This window comes from Ostrea edulis, chromosome 6, assembly GCF_947568905.1.
Source record: "Ostrea edulis chromosome 6, xbOstEdul1.1, whole genome shotgun sequence".
Classification (NCBI taxonomy): Eukaryota; Metazoa; Mollusca; class Bivalvia; order Ostreida; family Ostreidae; genus Ostrea; species Ostrea edulis.
The window spans coordinates 45,057,760-45,083,701 of record NC_079169.1 but is presented as its reverse complement, the minus strand read 5'-3'; the positions used below and the strand labels follow the sequence as shown (position 1 = coordinate 45,083,701).

The window sequence follows — 25,942 nt, the reverse complement described above, 5'->3', positions numbered from 1 at the left end:
AAATTTTCAGTACCTAGTTGTGATTATTTAGTGCTTTATATATTAATTGATTGATTTTCACATGTATCGTTTAGATCCTAGGGGTAAACGTAAGGTTGGGTGTTATAATTGTTTGTTTGTGTTTTATATTATATATATATATATATATATATATATATATATATATATCTCCAAATGTGAAAAATTGGCCCGTAACCAATAAGTAAACAAAAGGCCCATGGGCCACATATCACTCATCTGAGTCATGTCACCTTGGCCCATATTTAAAGATTTTCCCTATATATACATATATTTGCATGTAAAATTTTATCCCTTATTGTGGCCCCAAACCTACCCCCCATGCTCCCTGTGGGTGGGCCATAATTTTAACCCTTCATTTGAACAAACTTGAAAGCCCTTCATTAAAGGATGCGTTTTGACAAATTTGGATGAAATTGGCCCTTTGGTTCTGGAGAAGTCTAAAATGTATAAAGTTTACAGACAGATGGATGGACAACGGGTGTTTAAACAAAAGTACATGATATGCAGACTACATTTCCTCTTTAAAAAAAACTCACTAATTTGTTTTTATAATGTAAAATGCCTGAAGTTTCAAGTACATGTACTTCCCCCAAATGGTTGTTGGTATTTGATATTGTTTTTTGTTTGTCTGTTTTTTAATTGTTTGACAAATAATTCATTGTTATATCTTTAATCCAAATTTTATATCTATGTATGGGTACCTTGTTATCTGCATGATAACGTATTGGTAGTGTCGAATATATTCTCTGAATACCAGAGGCTAGAGGATCTCTGCTATGGAGTTATTTGTCGGTTACGAAAATGGCCGAGTTGTTACGATTGGGTGTAGTTATTGATCAATTTGTTATTTAGATATTTCACAATCGGGGGCGGATCCAGGAATTGCGGTTAGGGGTGGGCGCAACTTTATGAGACAATGGGTCTGGGGGCCGTCTTGAGGCCCCCAGTGGGTCCAGTGGGCGAAGCGCCCGGAAGGTCCTGGATTTTACAGATTTTATACGGCATCAAATATATCTCCTTATGTAGTAATTTTTACTATTTTCTGTCATTTTTGATAGAGGGAAATCAATAAAATGACGCAAATCTTAAGTTTAAAAAAAAAAGTAAGTTCTCCCTATAAAAGTACTTTATTAAATCAAACCATTTTGTCATTTATTGCTCCGAGAGTGGAAGAAATTATTGCTTCTTTTATCGCTTACATTTTTCTAAACAAGAGACCACGCTTTACCTTAAATTTGAAAATGGGGGGGGGGGGGGGGGGGGGGGCAGCTGCGCCGCGCTTAGATCCGCCACTGATAATGCACAAAGAGTGCACTCTAGCGGGTATATTGATTAGTAGTATTTCTTTTGGACGATGAAAAAACCTCTAAAAACCCACTACGAATAAGACATGTTTCAAAACAGGGTTTTCATTAAAATTATTTTTTTTTAAATTTAGAAATTGTGTTTGTTTCTCGATTTAAATCAAGAACTGCAGTGATCATGTGATGTCAAAAATTTGGTGAGGTATGGTTTTTCTTTAGATAAAAAAAAATCAAAAAATAATGTCTTGAGTTATGAGATTGATCTCTGTTCGTAATCTTCACATTTTCCTAGCATATGTAAGGAGTGAAACATGTGAATACTGAATGGCAGATTAAAACAGGATGTTTGTGGTGAATTTACATGTAAACATTCAAGCATAGTTGGCTACTGTGTTGAAAATATGAATTTATACAATATGTGGCAGAAATGTCTGTTTTACCTTTTTCTTTATTTTGTCTGATGTACATGATGGTATCCAAGTGGTACTGAAATTAGTCATTGAAAAAAATAGGTCCCAAGTTACCCAGCATTCGCTTCATGACTGGGAGGTTGTGAGTTCGAGCACTGCTCATTCCATGACCGCGTCAAACCTAAGATGTAAACATACACGTAGGTGATGATTGCTCCTTTGCCAAACGCTCGGCATTTAGAAGTGAATATAACGAACAGTGATCAATCTCATAACTCCTATAAGCAATACAAAATAGATAGTTGGGCAAACACGGACCTCTGGACACACCAGAGGTGGGATCAGGTGCCTAGGAGGAGTAAGCATCCCTTGTTGACCGGTCACACCCGCCGTGAGCCCTATTTCCTGATCAGGTAAACAGAGTTATCCGCAGTCAGAATGAGAAGTGAGAATCACGGGTCTTTAGGATATGACCTTGAAAACGGAGGTTCAGTGTCGCGGCCCATGTTGGTACGTTAAAGAGCCACCCTCACCGCTACGGCCGTAAGTGCTATGCATAGGTCTAAATTTGTGTTACTTCACTTACAAGTGGTGTCATCTCAATATGATTGAAAAATTCTCAACGGGACCTAATACACGTACAAACAAACAAACAAACCAATCAACCCAAGTTAACAAATACTTGTAATTTCCCATCTATAGAAAGGTGTTGCAAATAAAATTGGAACGCCAATAAAATGTTGACACCGAAATTATTGTTGAGAACAATACAGATGCTATCACTCAACTAGGAAACACAATTGCAAAAATGAAGATATTGGAATATATAGATAAATGTTGAAGAGACAGTTGTCCAAAGCGCTGAAGTTATTGGTGCTGGAAAAATATGTATGAAAGGTGAAGATAACGAACAGTAATCAATCTCATAACTCCTATATGCAATCCAAAATAGGTAGTCGGGCAAACATGGACCCCTGGATACAACAGAGGTGGGATCAGGTGCCTAGAAAGGGTAAGCATCCCCTGTCAACCGGTCACACCAGCCATATCTTGATCAGGGGAACGGAATTGTCCGTATTGCGCCGTAGTCAACATCAGTGTGCCAAGAACGGTCTAACAATCGGTATGAAACACGCCAGACAGCAAACAAACCTGTAATATAGAATTGACACACTTATTCAGTTTTTATAAAGAGTGTACAAATACAGCAGATGCTGAGGATAATTTCTGAAGAAGAATTATATACCATTGTTATCTGATGCAAAATTAAATTATTCCATTGATGGTACAGAATGTATAAACTCATTAAAGAATGATAAGTCCAGAGGTATTGGCATCATTGTTAATCGAGTATACTAGTATATCAAAAGTGCTTCCGATGTTTTATTAAATTTTTATGGAGAATAGTTCAACAAAATTTTTGAGACAGGTGTGATTCCATCCCGGTAACATGTAGCAATATGATTCCTATGACCCCTGATCTAAGACATTATAGAGTAGGATTAGTTGAATGCGATATTCAATGAGTATGCTACATGTACCAGTGTCCAGTTCAGTTCACAAAAATCAAGCTGCTTTCGTAAAACATTTTCTACACAAGCATATTTTTACTCTACACACATTTTCAGAAATTTTCAAGAAAAAAATGTACAAGAAAATTATACTGTGCTCATTGATTTTGAAAAATGAAAGCATTTGACTCTGCATGTCGTATTGGTCTCTGGAACAAAGTCCTATTAAACAATGTTTCAGAGTTATAACGTATAATAGTATTAAACAATGTTTCAGAGTTATAACGTATAATAGTATTAAACAATGTTTCAGAGTTATAACATTTGTATAATAGTATTAAATCAAGAGTGTCATGTAATGGCCTACAATCAGAAATATTTTATGCACTATCGAAGTTAGACAAGGCAGATGTTTGTTTGTTGTTTTTACGCCTCGTCGAGAATTTTTCACTCACATTGAGACGTCACCAGCTGTAGGTGAAGTGCCACAAATTTAGACCCATGTTTAGTAGGGTAGTCACGGTTCAGACATTTTTCGGTTCAGGGAAAATGAAACCTCAGTTTTCGGTGGGTATTTTTTCGGTTCGGTTTCATTTTATATGACAAAAACTAAAATAACGCCATGAATCCAAGAATAACGAAGACCCTGAAATAATTATTTTTCTGTACAAATTCAAACATACATTTCTACTGTATTTTATTCCACAAAATGATAAGAAATATTTATTTACAGACGACATTTTGTTCAAAACAACAGGCAACATTAGCTCTAGAGAGCTTTTTAATCGACTATAAGCTCTATGTGCGGCACTGTAAATTTAGACCTATGCATGACACTTACGGTCGTAGTAGTAATGGTTAAGTTCTAAAATGTGCCAACGCTTGCCGCGACATGGGACCTCCGTTTTCAAGATCATATCCGAAAGACCCGTAACTCTCACTTTTGAATGCCGAACGTTTGGCGAAGGAGCAATCACCATCTATGCCTATGTCTCATATGTGGGGCTCGAACACACGACCTCCCGAATCGAACGCTCTACCACTGAGCAACCGCGATCACATTGCATACTCATACTCACACTTGAATATTTTGCAAACTGTGAGTGATTTGCTAAAAAACTTCTTTCTCCCCCTTTCTTAGAAAATTTAAGTAACACCAGCCTTGCGATTTCTTTGCACATGTCATCATGTTTTGTTTTACTATAAACTACCGATGTTACTTGGACTTTCATTGGTTAGAATATCATTGATAAAAATATCGAACCAATCATAGCGCGTGTATCAAACAATACTCCTTGCTTGTCGTAAAAGGTGACTAAATGGTGACTAGGCGGTCCTTCGGATGAGACCGCAAACACTGAGGTCACGTGTCACAGCAGGTGTGGCATGTTAAAGAACACCCTCTGGAGTGAAGTCTCCATGTGAGTGAAAATTTGGGACAACTACACTTTACCGGTACGTGCAAATAACATGGAAGTAGCACGTGCTCTTCCTGTATTATAAAGTCACGCGTCAGGGTGACGATTTTGCTAAAACGGCAATAAAATGCAAAAATAACCCAATTTTTGAATTCCTCATCTCTTTTATGTTAATAAACTTCGTTTATTTAACGAAGTTAATTAAAACTGAAAGCATTTTTAAAAAAAAAAAAAAACAAACCTTTCGCTTTCGTTCTATCATATCAGCCACATTCCAAAGTCATGACGTTGTTAAGCACGTAACTTCTTCCGGCGTTGTGATTGGGCAAAAGATAAGTTACGTAAAATTGAAGTGTGTCAGCTGCAGAAAATGTAAACAGTGAATCCACTGACCTAACATTATCATGTCCTTCGTTTACGACAGTTTTAATGAGACTAATTGGTCGCAAAATTGTGGACTTCTAGGAAATGTTAGCGGTAGATGTGACACTTGCAATGATTGATATGTTAAATTATGACAAATCTTACAACAAGGATGGTTTTGTTTTATGGTAGAACAATATTGACAGAGTAACGAAAAAACAACAACAAAAAACCCCAAACCTTCCATACGAGAAGGAGCGTGGTTTTCAGGGAACCATATGTTGTAAGAACAGACAGTAAACTAAACAAGCTCCTTGGGGACTTCATTTCAAGGGAGATCATTCATGAGAATTGGAAGTGCCAATCAAACGAATTTACACTTGCCGAAAAAGAAAACCATTGCTAACTTTGACATGTAACAAAAACGCAGATCAACTGAATGCTAGTGGGGAGTTATTTGACGACTAAAGTAAGTTTTTCTTTCCATTTTAGGCTGCCGCCCCCAAGCCCCCGCTTAATTACGCTATTTACGCGACTAGGCTTTCTTTTTCTCGATCAAACTTTGCTTGCCGCTTCAATAACAAATAAACAATAACATTGTAGTAATTATTGTGGGCTTCCGCTCCCAAGCCCCCGCTTCATTACACTAAAACGCAACTAGACTTTCTTTTTTTCACTCCTTCCCACCTCACGCGGATCTAAAATCAAAATGGCGGCCGTACCGGTTGTCACATTTACGGTGTTACATGTTTGTACAGTATGTTTTCAGTTATCCTGTAGAGGACCCCTCTAGTCAAACACCCTTCAGAGAACCCCTCGATACCTGTATTTATTCACCTGAGTTTAGGATTTCACTCTCTTCGGACCGTGTTCCACGCAATACAGAAGCATGAGTTCCTGCAAATTCTCTTTTTGTCAAACTCCTAAGTTAAAGTTAGAAATTCATACAGACACGACTTCTGAGGTGAGTAAAGCATTTTACATTTACATTTTCTCTTGTTAATTTTACGGTCCTGAGATAACTGTTGTTTCAAAGTGTTTAATGTTTGATAACTTATTTTGTTTGTATAGTGTGTATTTATTTAGGAAATAGTAGTGAGTAGAACGTATTCGTATGGCTCTTGTATTTTTAGAATCATATTGTGAATGTGATTCATACTGATTCTAAAGTGTGTAAGTTACAGTTAATGCAGTTTAGTTCGAGTGAACTAAGAGTGTAAAATGTGAAGTAAGTATTTTATGCAAGTTTAAGTAATTCAGCGCTGCCACGTGTAATTGCATAAGTTCCCCTAAGTATGGTGGACTATGTGAGTAATGACTTGTATTAACGTGTGTGTAACTTATTGTGTATGTAGGTCCGGTGTAATGAATCATGGTACTTGGTGTTCAACGTAAACTGGACCAAATGTGAACATTGCTAGTAACGAATACCCGAGCCAGCAGTGGAGAATGACTATATACAATATATCTGTAATATAAAGTGAAAACGTTTGAAATCTTGTTTTTGATTGTCAAACCTGGAAGCCAACCCAGTCAACCTGTAACACCGGTGAAGTGCAGGCTATCCGAACATTTCTCGAGAGGGGTGTTAATTAAACAATATACAATCAATCAATCAATCTCTTACTCCCTGATCTTGGGATGTTCAAATCATCCCTTATTAATTTTTATATCGTTTCATCATAGCCCCAACTGTAGAGCAATTCAATCCCAGGCTTCTTGCAATCTCCGACTGCTTTGTACCTCGTAGAAAGTTTTTATGATGATTTTTTGAATCAATCTATTTGCGTCAGTAATATGACGTCATAATTGACAATCAAATGTGACGTCATTTTACATATTCACGTGTTCTATTAGCATCAATACACAATATTTACATAAAAGTCACAGGTTATTGGAAATATTTTAAAATAATACATGATACTATAATTTTTACTGTCATTTGTTCGTAATATCATGATCCGCCGCTGTATATTTTAAAAAGAAAGAAATAAAACTCCCCGTCGAGGCCTCATTACGTCACCTACGTACAGACCTCTCCTATCAATCGGATCACGCGCTCGTCTTTTTCCGTAACCGGTAAGAAGACTCGGACGTGGATCGGCGCAAGAATACGGGACTTTCGAGATACGGATCCACTCTGACTTTTATCGCGCGTTGAACGTAATTGTAGGGCATGTCACTTCCGGATTACAATAACAACTAAGTAAACAAACATGGAATATTTCAATTCCTATCAATTTCCTGCATTTAAATGCTATCTTTGAAAGAAAGGAATCACTACAACCATTTTATAGGAAACAATTGATTAAATTATGCGAGTCGGCGTGGGAAATAAATCTAGGGAATATCTGGAGGATATCGGTAAAACTTCACGCCTTGCATCCAATGGTACGCGTCTAAATGCGCCTTTTCCCTTCCATCTAATTTACACCCAGGTACTAAGCACCAATAATGACTTGGATCGTCATCGTGGGACTGCGCATAACTCTTTACGGACCGTCTGTTAGCGAAACACCATATGTATTGATGTCAACTTTGCCCTACAATTGGTTATTATCACGTGACCGTGGTGTATAAACGTCAAATATAATCGGTCGTTCCGGAATATCTCGAAAGTTCCGTATTGCATCAAATCGATGCATTTCTTCGCCGGAATCGCGCCTGTGGATGAGGTAAATAGGCCAGATTCAAATCCCTGTATAATGTGTCATTTATATTTTAGTCACAGATTCAGTTTTGGTATCATTATCGTCTTATTCACTCTAATACATAAACATAAAAGTAGGAAATGATAGTGGTAGAATACCTTAGACATCTTTGATGCATTTGAACGCTCGCGTTTCATATTGTAACGTACGCCTGTGACGTCATAGTTGCATTTATGTACACATGACAACAGACGCGAATGGCGTCGATCCACATACGAGGTTCATTTACGGTTACGGAAATAGCCGAGTAGTTACGATTGCTCTCCTATGTGACGCAGCACAATATACAGATTTGTATATTGTGAGTCCGCGATTATCACTCGGGCAAATAACAATAAAGAAGTAGTTCGTAGTTGAAAGCTTGAAAATATTGACATTAAGAGCATTAATATAAAAGTATGGATTTTTATTTTATACATAAAATTATCAAAAGATCGGTAGGGATACTCTGTTCAAATTAGTGTTTAATGTTTACGTTCTTGTTTTGAACTGTTTACGTTTGACGTTATGGGTTTTTTTCGTCATTCTACAGTGACGTCATACAGTATACGCGGTCTAAGAATTCGCTATCCCATAATGCCTAACTGGAAGAGATTGGTTTGTGAGCAAACGAACTCTGGCGGAAGTTTGAGAAAGAAATGTCAAAGTCGTCTATTACATCACACACTTGCAATACAAACTTTTTTATTATTATTATTATTAAAACACTACACAAACAACTGATATACAATAAGTAGTTGTACATATTGATTTTCGATACACTTACATGTTTTATACATCACTGAATTATAAGTACACGTATTCAACGCGTAAATTAGCATATATTATACACAAGCACTATACATCAGGCATAGATATACAAGTATTATACATTGATTTACGTAAGGGTTAATGTACTCGTATCGCTCCATTCCTTAAAAGTAATGGACTGAAACCCCGAAGGGGCCGAGGTCCATTGCTTTTAAGGAATGGAGTGATACGAGTACATTGACCCACTTAAAATCCACCTTTGCTGGGCCCAAATAAAAACTAAACTTTGTGCATTTTAATCATGTCTTACGTTTTTCATTCTTTTGTTGCATGCATTTATATCTACTTGTATAAAGGTTGACCTACTTTCCGAACACTTCATTCCTGAAAAATAATGGAGTGTTCGAACAAAAGAATGACGTCATAGGTGGATTTTAAATTCAATGATGATACTCTCTAAGATTAGTTAACATCTTTTTGAAAAAAATGAAAATGCTTTGTATTGTCAGTAGCAAATAGTATTTCTGAATATTGTGAAATACATGCTTTTAAGTTGCATATAATTCCTTCAGATGTTTCATCAATATTTTCAAGACTACCATACATTTTATATTTGTATATTTTCAGAGCTATAAAGGATAAAAGTAAATTGAACACTACAGTTGTTTCATTTCTAACAGAGAAAATCCAACGACAACATTTTTCCATTTTACATCAAAACCTATGAAATTACTAACTAATTTCCATATAATCTGTACGTTTACACAATCAAATATTAAGTGTTTTGAATTCTCAATCTTATCGCTACACGTTTTACACATGCAGGTCGTATTTTTATTGATTTTATTACTGTAACAATTATTTGAAAGTATATTATGTAACAGTTTATAGTTAAATTCTGCAATTGTTTAGTCTTGAAGCATTTCTACTTTATTCATGTATATTTTACTCCAGTCACTGTTGGTTATATCAAATTCTTTTTTATACTTTGCTTGCATGACTGGCACCTGAAACTTTTTCTTTACAAAAGTCTTATAAAAGTCTTTTGTTGTATGTTTGTTTTGGCAGTGATTGTTTATTGAGATCTTTAGATGTCTGCTTATGGTGAAGTCGTACTTTTGTTCGTATTTCTTGAAAATTGATTTTATTATTTTATATTCACAAAGCCAATTATTCTTTTTTACTAATAATTCCATTATATCCTCAGGTGGCTTAAGAAGCCCGTTATCTGAGAATAAATCCTTAACATAAAGTATATTACTTTTCGACCAGTTAGGAAAGAAGATTGTTTTGCCTTTATATGAAATTTTTTGTTTTGACCATATTGGTTGTGTAAGAAATTGTACGTTATTGTGATTATCGTGTATTTGTTTACACGCATTAAAGCATGTAAATACTTGTGTATAGAACAAAGGCATTGTCCGTATTATTTCGTAGTTTTCTATTCTGTTTTCCGTTGTCATTGTCAGATAATTTATATATATGTTATTAGGAGTAAGATAACTATATACAATGTTTTGTCTCTTTCAATTTGCAGACCCAATCCTCCATCTTTAACATTTCCAATCATGGTATTCCGTTTTATCCTATCAGTTTTGTTCCATATGAAATTATAATATTAGCCTATTCAGGTTTTTTTTTTATATAGTCTCTATCTGGCGATTACAAACTGTTTTTGATCAAGAAAAAAATTCTGATATAATATCAAAAACACAAATTTAGCCTATAGTTTATAATCTGAAAAAGTACTTCAACTCATTTTCATTACATTAATGACTGTATATTTTATTTTTTAAACATTTCAAAGTATAGATTTCATCACAAACACGACAATTGTAATGAAGGCTATGGTTAAAGAGCAAACAACAATTCCTATACAAATTCTTCGTAGGAAATAGTTTCTGTTGAATTCATCTGAATTATTAGAGTCTCCACCATTCATTGTCAGACTAACACTTTCGTGACAGTTTCCGGGTTTTGTTGGCATTTTGTTGCTTGACCCTATTCGCAACGCATCGAATTCTCTCTGTGAAGAATATTCCTTGTCATGATAGTATTTGTCAGTATCATTCTGCAGCAACTCAATAGACTCTGAATAATCGTTCAGATTCTCGTTTCCTTCCGTTTTATCTTGTTTTTCAGTGGTTGAAGATGGTGCTAACTGATAATTCGAGGTGAAATGGATAGCAATCGCATTTTCTCTTTCTGTGAAAGCTATCGTTCTCTTAGAGTCTTCTTTTGGCACGGTATCTACACAAACATCCCTTTGAAGTCTAAATGTTGAATCATCTGATGAATATATTTTGGTGGTATGAGGTCGCATACTACTTTTTGCGTTATAGAACGCGGTCGTATCACCAGTGTCTTGCACTAAGGGGGAAATGGTTATCCTCTTTTCCTTTATATCCAACTTTGCTTTACTGACACTAGAAGCAAAATTGTTGTAAACCGATGAATTATTTGTTGATATCGATGGCACGATTTTAGTTGTAAGGTTTGGGGTTTGAGATGTCTTTACCGTTGGAATCTTCCTCCAAAGATACCCGCCTGGATTTCCCCTGACTCGAACAGACCGCCCTTCATTGTAAGTTGTGAACTTGTTCGAATTGATGTAACTTGTCTGGAACACATTAATACCATCACATTTTCCTCGTTTTTCTACTTCTTGGAATACCCATAATCGTCTGTTGTCTGCAGTGTACCACTGGTCGTTTCTTTTCATTACAGAAATATTTGGAATTGAATGCACATTACAATGTCCGGATAAAATGTCATCTAGAGTTTGTCCGATAAGCCTGCACGGATGTGCCGTATAATTGCCGAAGGCATTTCCTATGGAGTCTTGACTAAAGCGAATCTCGGAAGGTTTTAGAAACATCATCGATAGTAATCTGTCCGATATTGCTTGCTTCCTGTAAAAAACATTTGCCGACTTTTCGTATGTTTTCTTGTTAACGAAATCGAAAGTAAGCAATATCGTGTTCACGTTCAAGTTCAATGTGTTTACTCATTAAAATCCAAATGGACATTTACTAATGAGGAATCTATGCTCATGCATATAAAGGAATGGCAGTGTCCAAAATAGAAAACAACAATTAAATAGTTAATGAACAACAAAAATAACCACAACGCAGCAGGGTTAAGGTTACCCACGGGTGCTTCTATTCGATTATCTCCATCATATGAGGGAGCGTGAGTGGACTCAAAACCGTGGTTTGAGACGATGAGGTGTCCCGAGTAAAGTTAAAACAAACCATCATAAAATGTACCTCGGTGCACTTCATACTATATGACGTCACAATATAAAAGTACGTCACGACGTACAGGTCTATAGTTGTATCGCGGGGAAAATGTCATAATATTTTCTCGCTATTTATTGCCGTTATCTAGTGTTCAAGCTGTATGTGTTTTAATCTGTTTGTCAGATGATCCCCCTCCCTAGCTCTACGTCACTTGTATGACGACGTAATAGGTAAGCAAAGGATTTCCCCACGTGATACGATGTTTGTTAATGTATTGACAAACGATTTTTACTAAAAATATGCGACGCTTGAAAGAATTTTACTTTTATATAAATATGCTGTTATTAAAAGTTTGTTATTTTACTCGGGACACCTTAACCCCGCTGTGAATTTTGTGTGTGTGTGTAGGTATATATATATATATATATATATATATAGATAGATAGATATATACACACACACTGTACAGGTCACTGTAACTGTCTAGTACGGTGAATGCAGCGGCCATGGCTGGAGGGTTTGGATGGATGATTTGAACACCTCCAACGATGGTGAAATCACAACTGATTGTGGTAAAGTGTTCCAATATTGTATTGTTCGCGGAAAGAATGAATGTTTGTAAATATTGATTCGGCAGTGGGGTGGCACAAACTTCACGCAGTGACTGTTCCTCGTTCCTAGTACTGTTGCTAATGATGGTAAGTATATCGTTGGAATAGCTATCAGTTGGTATACTACTTTATACATGAGTGTTGCATCGGTCCATATACGTCTCTGTTCTAGGGTGTTCCACTTCATTTCTTGTATCAATGATGTTACGCTCTCCGGCTTTTCTGGATTGTATGGCTTGTTCTTTACACATATTGCTGCATTACGTTGGACTTGTTCTATCTGTTTCTTTTTGTTATTTTGGATTGGGTCCCATATTGGTGTTGCGTATTCCAGTTTTGGTCTTACTAAACTATGGTATGCTCTTTCCTTAACCTTTGATGGACAATGCCGGAAATTGCGCTTCAGGAATCCCAATACACTGGAAGCTTTCTTACAGATGTTATCGATATGTGTTATACTTCAGGTTGTCACTGAGCTCAACGCCGAGATAGGGATGGTGGTTAACTATTTCAAGTGGCTCCCCCTTCATGGTATAATTGAAGGTTCTCTTAGTTGTTTTTCTTCCGAACTGCATGATGGCACACTTTTTAACATTGAACTCCATTTGCCATGTATTGCTCCAGTCTACTAAAGTATTTAGGTCGTTCTGCAGGTATCCATGATCTTGTTGACTAAGTACGGGTCGGTACATGACACAGTCATCTGCGAATAGTCTGATGGATGAGGTTATGTTATCAGCTATGTCGTTGATGAAGATTAGAAACAGCGTTGGACCAAGCACCGTTCCCTGGGGAACTCCGGATGTTACTGGTGTTGTGCTAGATGTTGCGTTGTCGACTACTACCTGCTGTTTACGGTCTATTAGGAAGTTGTTAATCCATCTCTGAGTTGTTCCTTGTATCCCGTAATATTGGAGCTTCTTCGACAATCGGATGTGTGGAACTTTGTCGAATGCTTTAGAGAAGTCCAATATTCTTGTTTTCCCTGGTCTAGGTGTTTGGCGATGTCATCTGTTGTCATTAACAGTTGCGATTCGCAAGACCGTTTGGCCCGAAATCCATGTTGGTTTTCATGTAGGATGTTTTGGCTATCAAGGTGGCCCATGATCTGGGATACAATCATATGTTTAAGCATTTGAACATTGTGATAATGAAAATAGAAGATGAGGCCCCATGGACCATTATGCAAATCTTATTCATGTTGCTCATTGTGGCGATATCACTCTTGTGTTTTTGGAGCCCTACAAGTTGTTTTGTATGTATATTTCTTGTTTCCCAGAATCTCTTCTATAACAATAATGATAGTAATAATAAAAGACCACTAATTTATAAGGCAGCTGCCAGAGATGGGGTCCTGGGTAAACTTCCTCAAAATTTAACAAAAAAACATTACCCTATTGTGCCACACAGGGCACATTCTATCAATTCCTATTCTATAATGTACAATCATTCATTTATTTGTGTCTAACGTTCTATAATGAATTATTATATGTATTATAGGATAATTGTTTAGATAATCAAAAAAATTCTACTATATAATTAAAAAAACATCACTATGCAGTATGGATAAGATGATTTAAGATTTGATTCAAAAGATGATGCTAATCAAAATCAAAGAGGGCAAAAAATTAAAATACCGCTCATGCTGCCTTGAAGGTTCACACGCCAATTAAGAGTTCATAGATGACCCTTAGGCAGTTCATGTTCAGTGGCATGCTGAAACAACGTTAGTATATGGTAAATCTGTATCCAAGGAGTTTTTCTTAGCATCCGTTTATTGCCTCAAGGTTTCTCTGATCGATGTCACTTTGTCGATGAAAAAGGTAGTAAACCGGTTCGACAAGACTTTATCTCATGTAGAGGTTGGTAAAAGACTGTTGAGTTTTTTCCTCAAAAGGTTTATGATTTTGAAAAAAAAGCTTTCAGATTTTGTCCTCATTCCTCGAGTTGATATCTGTGCAACGTGTCGACTAAGGGAATTAAAAATTAAATTTGTTTTTGCTTGACAAATGCATCGTCTTTCTCTTGTTTTCAGTTTACCTGTAGGCATCTAAATACATTGTTGGGTTTGCCTAGCATCTTCCAATAAGTTGACAATTACTATCCATTATTTTTTATAATCCACAGTATCTGTCCGTAATTAAAAATAATGAACAGTAAATGTCAACTTATTGCACACCTACTGTCATATATGAATCATTAATTGTTCGACTTGTCTCATTTTGGATACCAGTTTGATAAACTAGTTTGTAAACGCACCATACAAAGAAGGATGATGGAGGTGTTGTCTGGACCAACGCCTGCGATGGACTGGACCGGTGACGATTTAGAAAGTCAGTGGAAATCGTTTGTGCAACACGTTAACTTCAATACTGGATAAAACCAAAAAAGGTCTGAAGTTCTTGGATTTTAGTTGGTCTGTTCATCTCTGTAATGGCTCAGACTTTCTCCATATGAAAGGTGAAGATGACGAACAGTGATCAATCTCATAAATCCCATTAGCAATACAAAATAGAAAGTTGGGCAAACATGGGGCCCTGGACACACCAGAGGTGGGATCAGGTGATTAGGAGGAGTAAGCATCCCCTGTCGACCGGTCACACCCGCCGTGAGTCCTATATATTGATCAGGTAGACGGAGTTATCCGTAGTCAAAATCAGTGTGCCACGAACGGTCTAACAATCGGTATGAAACAAGTCAGACAGCATTTGACCCAATGATAGGTTGTATTGGCAAACTAGGTCGTTATAACGACCATAAAATTTGCGAAATGCTGACTTTAAACGACTGTTCAAAACCCTGTACCATCAACTTGTTTGTCAGTAGCTTGCCTCGATTTAAAAACTGACCATACACAGAACAATCTCTTGCGTATCGAATCAGTTGAGAGATATAAACTCCATATGCAGGTGATAATAGAATATTGCTACATAAATATGGGAAGTTGACGATGGAGAAGCTGAAATCATCCCATTTGTCATACATTTAACAAAGGGATTCAAGCTCCTGCGAAACTTTTGTTTAGTTTGTCATATTTGTTCGGTAATTTGTCAAGTGAAGTTACAAACCTCATTATGTTCATCTTATTTTTTCTTTTTGTTATTTAAATTGTTGTTTAAAGTGCTACATTTTGCATATGTTTAATTACTGCTTTACTGAATTGTTGTATCATGTACTTAAAAGCAATTTTCACATCTCCGTATTCTCTATGAAGGCTAAAGATAACGAACAGTGATGAATCTCATAACTATTATAAGCAATACAAAATAGAGAGTTGGGCAAACACGGACCCCTGGATATACCAGAGGTGGGATCAGGTGCCTATAGGAGGAGTAAGCATCCCCTGTTGACCGGTCACACCCTCCGTGAGCTCTACATATATCTTGATCAAGTAAACGGAGTTATCCGTAGTCAAAATCAGTGTGCCAAGAACGGCCTAACACTTGGTATGAAAAAAATTCAGACAGCATTTGACCCAATAATGGGTTGTAATGGCAAACTATCAAATTATTAAAGAGGTGTTTAAACGTTAGTCTTGACTTTTATTTACATGCTTTAATATTTAAAAAAAATTCAAAGGTCCAGTATTTTATTGTAAAATTGTCTCTAGTATAATTAACTTGGACATGAAATAAAGCATGCACACAATTCAGTTTTATTGTTTAAAAGATAGTTGAATTAAAAGTTTGAAATACTTTATATATTTGTTGTTCATTGATACATTTGCAAAAAAATATAGCTGTCCTATCAGTGTTCAAAATTTAAAAAGTTGGGATTCCTATCAGTATGTAAGTCAAAATAAATGTGTGTCCTTTTGCATTTTGCACCGGTCCCAACGTCCCAATAAATATTGACCGGTCCCTGACGTCTCCATATGAATGAAAAATTCTCGAGAGACGTTAAACAAAATACAATCAATCATTGCGTAAATATAAGTTAAGTCACCATTGCAGCTTCAAATTAAATTAATATGAAGGTTTAAAATTCTGCTTTTGATGAAAATTGCTTTTATTAGGCCTGAATAAAGGAAATTAACCAGATTGCACTGGCAAAGACATATGTTTTCCCTTTAGCACTACAGAGATTATTTCTGCCTGTTCGTCTTTCAATTCTACACGGTAATTCTGTATCCAATGCACATCGTACTCTTTTTTTTTTCTTTTTTTTTTAATCTTCAAGCTCTTTGCGTTTCACTGTTTTCCATATATGGTAGTGGGTGGTTCTTCATTGAGAATTCGTTTTCGAAAACAGCAGGGTGTTTCGATAACAGTTTCCGGTAAAATGGCAGTCAATTTGAACCGGGAAAAGTGACATTTCAAATTGTCCAGTTTACAATATTATTTTACGCATTTTTACAGTTTTACTTACGAATTATTAGTGAGGTTAGTTGTATTCATTTAGCTTCATATTTACGCGTTTATTCTTTGGTGATTTTAAAATCGTTTTGGAGCGATTCTGCAATTTTTGGCTATATGGGAGGCATTCTAACTGTGGTGAGGGCCTGTCCCGAGACACGGTTAGATTATGCTAAGTAGTGTGATAGAATAACTTGTTTGCCTACATTTACGCTCAACGGTAGAGCGTACATTTCGTAATCAGGAGGTCGGAAGTTCGAGCCCCGCAGCGTCAAACTTAAAGTGTAATCATGGGTAGTGATTGCTCCTTCGCCAAATGCTCGGTATTTAGAAGTGAGAATCACGGGTCTATCGGATTGATCGAAAAGCATAAAGTTAAATTTGTGGTACTTCACCTACAGCAATTAATGTCTCAACTTGAGTAAAAACATTCTCGACAGTACGTAAAACAACGAACCAACGATAACCGGTGTTAGGTCGATTCGTCCCACAATTCCGTCCCTAGTTGATCCGTCTCCTTGTCGATCCGGTCCATTTTGCCTAGTCCCACAAAATATTTTACAAAAGATGTAATAAATGATTAATTACTTAAGAAAAAAGGGAAGTTTTAGCATGCAAATTTTAACACGAATTAGTAGAGGTAAATAAAACTTTTTTTTACAACAATTAAACATTATAATTTTTATTTGAAGTGCGGTAATCAGTACCATTGTTTATGAAAAGTGTGCTCATAAGTAATTGTAAAAACATCGTTATCTAAGTTTGTACAGCAATCAATGTAAAAATGTGTCAATCAATCATTGTGAAAACACCTTTGTTAAACCTTTTACAGTTTTATTCATAACTGAATTCTTTTACAATCTTTGATCATTATTTACAAGAATAACACCTTTCATTGAATTGTTTGTTGAGTTACACACACTGCAATCAAGCCATTAAGGACAGGGGGCATATTAAAGGATTACTACCTCATGACAGATGTCAGCGGCACACACCATGAAGATGAAATACGCAGATGAATTGAACCAATTCAGTACTGTAAAAATCACTTGGAAAAATAGTTCAAAAAACGTGATTATTTTTTTCGGGGGACCGGATCGACCAAGGAACGGATTAACTATGGGATGGATAGTCTTGGGACGGATCGTTAATGGGACGGACCGTCTAGATTTGGCTGGGTTTTTTAAAAAAAAAATTGGGGTGTGTGTTGTTTTTTGTTTTGTGATTCGTTCGATTATGAACAAAAGTGAAGATAGCGAACAATGATCAATAGATTCCATTAAGCCTACAAAATTAAGAATAGTACAAACACGGACCCCTGGACACATCAGAGGTGGAATCAGGTGCTTAGGAGGAGTAAACATCCCCTGTTGACCGGCTACACCCGCAATGAGCCTTATATATTAATCAGGTAAACGGAGTTATCCGTTGTCAAAATCAGTACGTAAAGAAGGACCTAACAATTGGTATGAAACACGTTAGACTGCATTCGACCTAATTACAGATTGTATTTAAATTTAGATCGATCGTTATAACGACCATAGAATTTGCGAAAGGCTGACTTTAAACGAGACTGTTGAAACCATGTAACATAAACTTATTTGTCAGTAGCCTACCTGAATATACCCAGAACCATCGTTGCAAACCACGGCCAATATGTACGATATCCTCTCCAATGGTCGTAAACCACGGCCATTGAATATGTACGATCCTCTCCCATCTTGAGAGAAAGCTGTATGCGCACTCCGGATCATGGCTTGAGACGATGGTCGTGAGAGATATATATGCGGACTCCGGGACGTGGATTGAGACGATGGTCGTGAGAGATATATATGCGGACTCCGGGACGTGGATTGAGACGATGGTCGTGAGAGATATATATGCGGACTCCGGGACGTGGATTGAGACGATGACGCAGAACATGCTCTTGCGACTTATAATAATAAATGCATCATTAAAAAAATGCTTGCATTCAAAACCCTTTTAAAGAATTACATAAATTAATTCGATATACAATCAATATGTACTGGTATTGAACAAAATGATCCAATGATCGATTAATCAGGGTTAGAATAGGTTCTCAGTACCCCTTGCACGTCGTAAGAGGCTACTAAATGGGGGTGGTCCTTCGGATGAGACCACAAAAACCGAGGCCCCGTGTCACAGCAGGTGTGGCACGATAACGATCCATCCCTGCTAAGGCCGTAAGCGCCGAGCAAAGGCCTTGCAGCCCTTCACCGGCAAAGGGGACGTCTCCATATGAGTGAAATATTCTCGAGAGGGACGTTAAACAATATACAACCAACCACATCTAAATGCCATTCAATGATCGATTCCGTATCTTTATTTGGACTGGGCAAAATATGTATTACACGTAGGCATACCAAACTAAAATCATAAGGAGCCATTCGAAGAACTAAAGAAGAGGCCATAGGTATTATCGGTCACCTGAACACTAGTGAAAAGTATCACTACTCCCAAGGGCTACGAAATCTAGAAAAAAAATTCCTGTTCTGAATATCTAAGCTAAATTATAATATTCAGCAACATCATAAAACAAGCTGTGGTCTTTTACTTATATGCCCTCGAAAATGGCTTTACATCACATAAATGTATTTATTGTAGTTATAGTTACACGTGTGTATATCGAACACGTGTTTTGTTTATATATTTACCGGAAACCAAATTTCATTTTGATTTTGCAAGTAAGGAATTGGCCCCATTCGAAGGCTCTCTTCCTGTGCGTTTTGACATGGCACCCACCCACCCACAAAGCATTTATGAATTGTTTTATTACCGATCTTATTTTCTCATTGTAGAGAACAGAAGATGTATTTTTCTAAGAATATTTGATTTTTGACGTCAATAAACTGCACTCTTGAGAGCGCTTCTGTACCTACACATTGTGTTTATTTATAGTATAAATCATTTATGTTCGGTTGAGTGTAACGAATTAGAACATAATACATGTATATGTAACATTATTAATACAATGGACCGTCCTAGAGTCAAAACCCTGGAGTTTTGCGAAATCCATAATTTTGCTAACCTTTTCTTCTTTACCTAAATATGCATTTAATTTAAAACTGCATTGGTAAACTTAAAGAAGTCTTTCAAATGATGACGACAATAATCATTATAACATTCTGACGCCATCCCGGAAGCAAACCCTTACCCCTCAAGATCATTGAATTTACAATTTTGGTAAAGGACCATCCACATATATGTACTTCTAAATATCTACGTGTATTTATTTTCAATTTAGTATCAATGGCATTAAAAAAGATTTTATTAAAATGTTTTACACATATACTCTCTCTCTGTCTCTCTGTCTCTCTCTCTCTCTCTATATATATATATATACAGTAAAAATCGAATACATCGAACATGCTTATAATGAATTCACGCTTGCAGTGAAGTTTTCCCTGACGTTTTAGATCATATAATTAATGAACTCATTGGATCTAACGACGAATTATCTTTGTAACGAATCAAAATTGTTCGTCCCCAGCAATTCGCTATAAGCGTGGTTTACTGTACCAAGTATGTCCCTCTCCTGAAGTCAGAACCTCTATACCCTGAGAATCATGAAATTTACAGTTTGATAGAGGCCTTCTTGTTCTACACCACTTATGCATTTAGTTTTTATTAGAGGTATATGGTTGTAGAGAAGAAAATTTTTTAAAATTGGTCAACATCAGGCCATTTTCTCCCTCATCTCTAAGGCCCCAGGAACATAGGAGTCCTGAAATTTACAATTCAAGTCACCCTTGTCCCAAAGATGCTTCAAAATCAGAAAAGAATGTTCATATATTAAACGCACGACGCAAGCAGACCACTATATGCAACATGTTAAACTTAGGCCTACCTGAGTTTACTCTGGCGACCTACTAGATGTCGGATATATTTGTTCATTGTTTTATTTTGTTACCAAAATGTTATTTGCTCTCTCTCTCTCTCTCTCTCTCTCTCTCTCTCTCTCTCTCTCTCTCTCTCTCTCTCTCTCTCTGTGTGTGTTTTTTTCCTCTCTCTCTCGCTCTCTCCTGTTGAAAATATTTGTGTATATGTGTCTCTGTGTGTATGCAATCAACTCCAATAATGATATTAATTAAAAATATTACCCAAGGGAAGGGTTTCCAATGTTATCCCAATATTGCACGAAGCCAGTATGGGAGTCCTCTTGGTAACGGGTGGTTTCGTCCTCATTACTTATTCGCACCTAGTGGATTCGCACCAAGTGGTTTCGTCCCAATTTCAATGCAGGTAACATAAGGTAGAAGATTGGCTTATAGTCGAGTGGTTTCGGCCCTATTTACCTGCGTAGAATCTAGTTATATGTACAACAGCGTGTAGGTGCGCGTTAGAATTGGTGTAGTTACCGATGTCTGACATCGGTGAAGTGTAAAAAATATTCCAGTTTACTTCATCTTTTGCAAAAAATCTAAACTGTGGTCTGTAATTTCATTCAATTTTACCGGCAGTAAATGCCTCTTGAAAGTATGTTTGTTATGAAATGTATATCAATGATACTTTTTTTATGATTGCTAATTTTTCAAAAAATTAAATTCTTCATTTTGTGATTTATATAAATATATCTAAGATTAATAAAATCATATAATAGACACACTAATTTTATCTACATAATGCTAATTCTGTTTCATATGATAATTTTTACTTTCTGATTTTGCACAATGAATGCAACTTGCCATGACAAAAATTCTTGGTATAATGACAATAAGAGGCCCATGGGCCACATCGCTCACCTGAGTCACCTTGGTCCATATCAGAAGACTTTTCATATATATTTGCATGTAAAACCGTAGTCCCTATTATGGCCCCAACCTACCCCTGGAGGCCATGGTTTTTGCAAACTTGAATCTACACTATGTGAGAAAGCTTTCATGTAAATGTGAACTTCTTTGGCCCAATGGTTCTTGAGAAGATTTTTAAAGATTTTCCCTATATATTTTTATGTAAATCTTTGATATCCCCTTGTGGCCCCATCCTACCCCAGGGGCCATGATTTGAACAAACTTGAATCTGCACTATGTCAGAACGCTTTCATGTAAATATTAAGCTTTTCTGGCTCAGTGGTTCTTGAGAAGAAGATTTTTAAAGATTTTCCCGATATATTTGTATGTAAAACTTTGATCCCCTATTGTGGCCCCATCCTACCCCCGGGGGGGGGGGGGGGGGGCATGATTTGAACAAACTTAACTCTGCATTATGTCAGAAATCTTTCATGTAAATATCAGCTTTTCTGGCTCAGTGGTTCTTGGGAAGAAGATTTTTAAAGATTTTCCCGATATATTTGTATGTAAAACTTTGATCCCCTATTGTGGCCCCATCCGATCCCCGAGGGCCAGGATTTTAACAAACTTGAATCTGCATTATGTGAGAAAGCTTTCATGTAAATATCAGCTTTTCTGGCTCAGTGGTTCTTGGGAAGAAGATTTTTAAAGATTTTCCCTATATATTTGTATGTAAAACTTTGATCCCCTATTGTGGCCCCATCCGACTCCCGGGGGCCATGATTTTAACAATTTAGAATCTGCACTACCTAATAAAGTTTATCTATAAATTTTATCTTTTCTGGCCCAGTGGTTCTTGAGAAGAAGATTTTTAAAAGATGCCACCAAAATTTCACATATTTCTTAATTATCTCCCCTTTAAAAAGGGCATGGCCCTTCATTTGAACAAATCTGAATCCCCTTCACCCAAGGATGCTTTGTGGCTAGTTTGGTTGAATTTGGCCCAGTGGTTCTGGAGAAGAAGTCGAAAATGTGAAAAGTTTACAGACGGACAGACAGACGGACGACGGACAAAATGTGATCAGAAAAGTTCACTTGAACCTTCGGTTGAGCTAAAAATGGACATAGTTTGGACTTCGGTAAATTAATATACTGTATAGTATTCATTAATTTCAATTAAATTGCTCATCGTTAAAAGAGAGTATGCTCTGATCAATCGTCCCGACCACTGTTGCCGTATATAAACATCCAAAAACTGTTGGTATAATGATAAAAATTAACATAACTTGGGCGTCGGTAAATTAATATATGGCATTCATTAATTTCAATTCAATATTGCTCATCGTTAAAGGAGAGCATGCACTGATCAATCGTTCCGACCACTGTTGCTACATACTTAATGGGAGCGAAACCACTTAGGACGAATCCACTTGGGGTGTACAGGTAAAGGTGCGAATCCACTAGGTGCGAATAGGTAATTGGGACGAAACCACCCGCATTCCTGAGCACGGTCAAGCACCTGATGTGTGGTAAGCATGTAGGCCTATCATAGATCTTATAAATGTAACCCCACCCTACCCAATAAAAAAACAAGAGACCCAGGGGCCTTATAGGTCACCTGAGTATCATGTAACAACCTTCCAATGTTTGAATTAGGTTTGTGTTTAAATATAAGAATTTTACTTTTGGATGGAAGAAACATTGAGTAGCTATGTGGTCAGCCCTGCCTTTGCACCAGAACCCCTCACCCAGGGGCCATAAATTTCAGTTTTGAAAGAAGCATCCTTGATCATCATTATCATACTATTAGTTTGTCTACTTAATACCCAGCAGCAGAGGAGAAGATTTTCAAAGAAATAAAATGCATTTTCACTATATGATCAATAGGGCCCCACCCTAATACCAGAAACCCTGACCCAGGGGCCATGAATTTCACAATTTTGAAAGAGGCATCCTTGCTCATCATAACCATGCTATTGGTTTGTCTACTTAATACCCAAGGACAGAGAAGAAGATTTTCAAAGAAATAATGCATTTTCACTATATGACTTATAGAGCCCCACCCTAGCACCAGAACCCCTGATCCAGGGGCCATGAATTTCACAATTTTTAACAAGAGGTACTGTGAGCAATGCTCACTAAGAATACCCCCGCTTACCCCAATCTCCCAAAGGGTGTTGGTAATAGGTATAAACTACCTCTTTTCTGAGTGTTGCTACTTCGATGTCCAGTGCGCATGACCTTTGACCTTTTGACCCCAAAATCGATAGGGAACATCTTCATCCCATGGGTAGTCCATATGTTTGATATGGTGACTGTAGGTGGAAAGGATAACGCTTTAGAGCCCGGAAACCATATTGCTACTTCAATGTCCAGTGCGCTTGACCTTTGAACCCCAAAATCGATAGGGAACATCTTCATCCTATGGGTAGTCCATATGTATGATATGGTGACGGTAGGTGGAAAGGATAATGCTTTAGAGCCCGGAAACCATTGCGTCTACAGACGGACGGACGGACGGACAACCCGATTCCAGTATACCCCCCCCCCCCCCACAACTTGTTGCGGGGGGTATAAAGAGGCATCCTTGCTCATCATTACCATGCTATTAGTTTGTCTACTTAATACCCAGAGACAGAGAAGAAGATTTTCAAAGAATTTCTACACTTTCACTATATGACCAATAGAGCCCCACCCTAACACAAGAACCCCTGCCCCAGGGGCCATGAATTTCACAATTTTGGTAGAGGGCTCAACGCTCATTATAATTATGCCCACAGTTTGGCTTCTTGATGTCCAGGAGTAAAGAAGAAGATTTTTTAAAATTACACTCATTATGATGGTTTTTGCCCCACCCCTCAGGCCCCAGGGGGGCAGGGACCACGAATTTCACAATTTTTGTTCCCCTCCACCCACAGATGCTATATGCCAAAATTGGTTCAGGGGTTTCAGAGAAGAAGCTGAAAATGTTCAAATGTTAACGTACGACGCACGTCGCACGACGCACGACGACGGACAAAAACAGATAGCAATAGGTCATGAATTCAGGTGACCTAATAAATACTGAATCAATAATTTTTTTAAAAAAATATACGATTTCCCCTCCGATCATCTTCATAAGTCGTTTTGAGTAGTCAGTTATAGGTGTGCCTCTATATAAATATTTCAAAATTGTTTTATGCATTTTATATTACATGTATAATTAGGCCTATAATTTAAAAAAAAAAAAAAAAAAAAAAAAAAAAAAAAAAATTGCCAGATTAAAACTTCAAAATTAGGAAGTGTCCTCTTTCTTCATCGTCGCAGACCACAGTTTTGGGTCCACGCACGCTTTCCCAGTGATGATGGAGAGAATCGATGAATGACCGACGATGAAGTACCCGATATGAGAGAAGGGTCTTAAAATCGTAAGAGTTACTTTTCTTTCTTTTTACTTGTAATATTAACGTTATCTCTTCAACAGGGACCTACATGGTAACTTTGTATATAAGACCTTGTCATTACCATTTTTTCATGTGTTTCATTTGTATACATAATATATACATTAGAATTATACCATAATATTTATGAAAACGTTCATATAAATCGGACAACATTTGATCAGTGCCATTACCGGGTGAGGGCGCTTTCCGCACGAAAATATGCTTTTGTACTTCCGGTTTATGACGATCAGATTGGTGGAGCATGTCAAGTGATTTAAATAGGTATGTTGAATGATAATGATGCAGACCATAGTTTTACTTGGTCAAATGTATTCAAATAACTCCCACATTCCTGTAAATTTTGTATATTTTGACAGTTTACTTGTTTAAAAAGACCGGTTTTGATATCGTCTGACATGTATTCTGCTGACATTTTCACGACCCCCTGACCGTTGTGCAGCAACTTAAGTGTAGTAAGTGGTTTTTGTTTTCTTTTTTGACAGCTGCAGTTTCAGAAACCAAGAATATAATCATATTAAAGTATTATAGTATATATTCATTCCCCATTTAGCATAGTGCTTGAGCTCGATTTATGTTTGCAGTAGGAACAGCTGATGAAGGAAGGCAATGGTAGAAATATTATTGGTTATGCATTTCTGATTGGGATATATTTGACAATGTGAATAGCTCTATCAACACCTAAAGTTTGGTATAGTCTTCCTTTTAGATTGAGTACTAGCTAGCACATGATAGTTTTGAAGTGACTTCCTGTCTCACGAGATCAACATCTACATCACTAGCCTAGTTCACTTATTCAGTGTGGTGAGAGAATATAGATAAGATTAAATATTCCATTGTCAATTTCAATCCTGGCAATCTTGATTAGAGCTCAGAAAAGCCAGATCATGTAATTTCGCTGCTTACAGAGGTATTTTGTGACAATAGAAACACATCTTCTTATCCTTTGAAGAAGAAAGAAATTGTCTACGGCCATCTTATGAAATATGTTCATTGACTGTAATTCAGCTCATCGTTTTTGTAATGAATACGTAGGAGGGTCCAACAAAATATTC

At 36.9% G+C, this 25,942-nt stretch overlaps 1 protein-coding gene and 2 long non-coding RNA genes across 33 annotated transcripts in view; 2 read left to right on the top strand and 1 right to left on the bottom strand.

Annotated features, from left to right (window-relative positions):
- Nucleotides 1-2,401: 2,401 nt before the first annotated feature.
- Nucleotides 2,402-5,039, bottom strand: LOC125683902 (uncharacterized). The gene is made up of 2 exons (XR_007373168.2): nt 4,906-5,039; nt 2,402-2,887 (listed from the first exon to the last, which is right to left on the bottom strand). It is a non-coding gene; the product is annotated as an uncharacterized LOC125683902 (long non-coding RNA).
- Nucleotides 4,977-6,523, top strand: LOC125683900 (uncharacterized). 2 transcript variants are annotated; one of them, XR_007373166.2, is made up of 3 exons: nt 4,977-5,496; nt 5,797-5,991; nt 6,383-6,523. It is a non-coding gene; the product is annotated as an uncharacterized LOC125683900 (long non-coding RNA). The 2 variants fall into 2 exon arrangements; XR_008795817.1 differs by having other exon boundaries at nt 5,026-5,991.
- An 18,456-nt stretch (nt 6,524-24,979) lies between these two features.
- LOC125683895 (transmembrane and coiled-coil domains protein 2-like) overlaps nt 24,980-25,942 on the top strand; it is an 80,000-nt gene continuing 79,037 nt past the window's right edge. For 3 of the 30 annotated variants that reach the window (XM_056139754.1, XM_056139744.1, XM_056139731.1), the window contains exon 1: nt 24,989-25,151. The gene's annotated coding sequence lies outside the window, so the exon portion shown is untranslated. Of the gene's footprint in view, nt 25,152-25,246; nt 25,343-25,942 lie in introns of all 30 variants that reach the window. The other 27 variants (XM_056139733.1, XM_056139737.1, XM_056139746.1 and 24 more) reach the window with 23 other exon arrangements.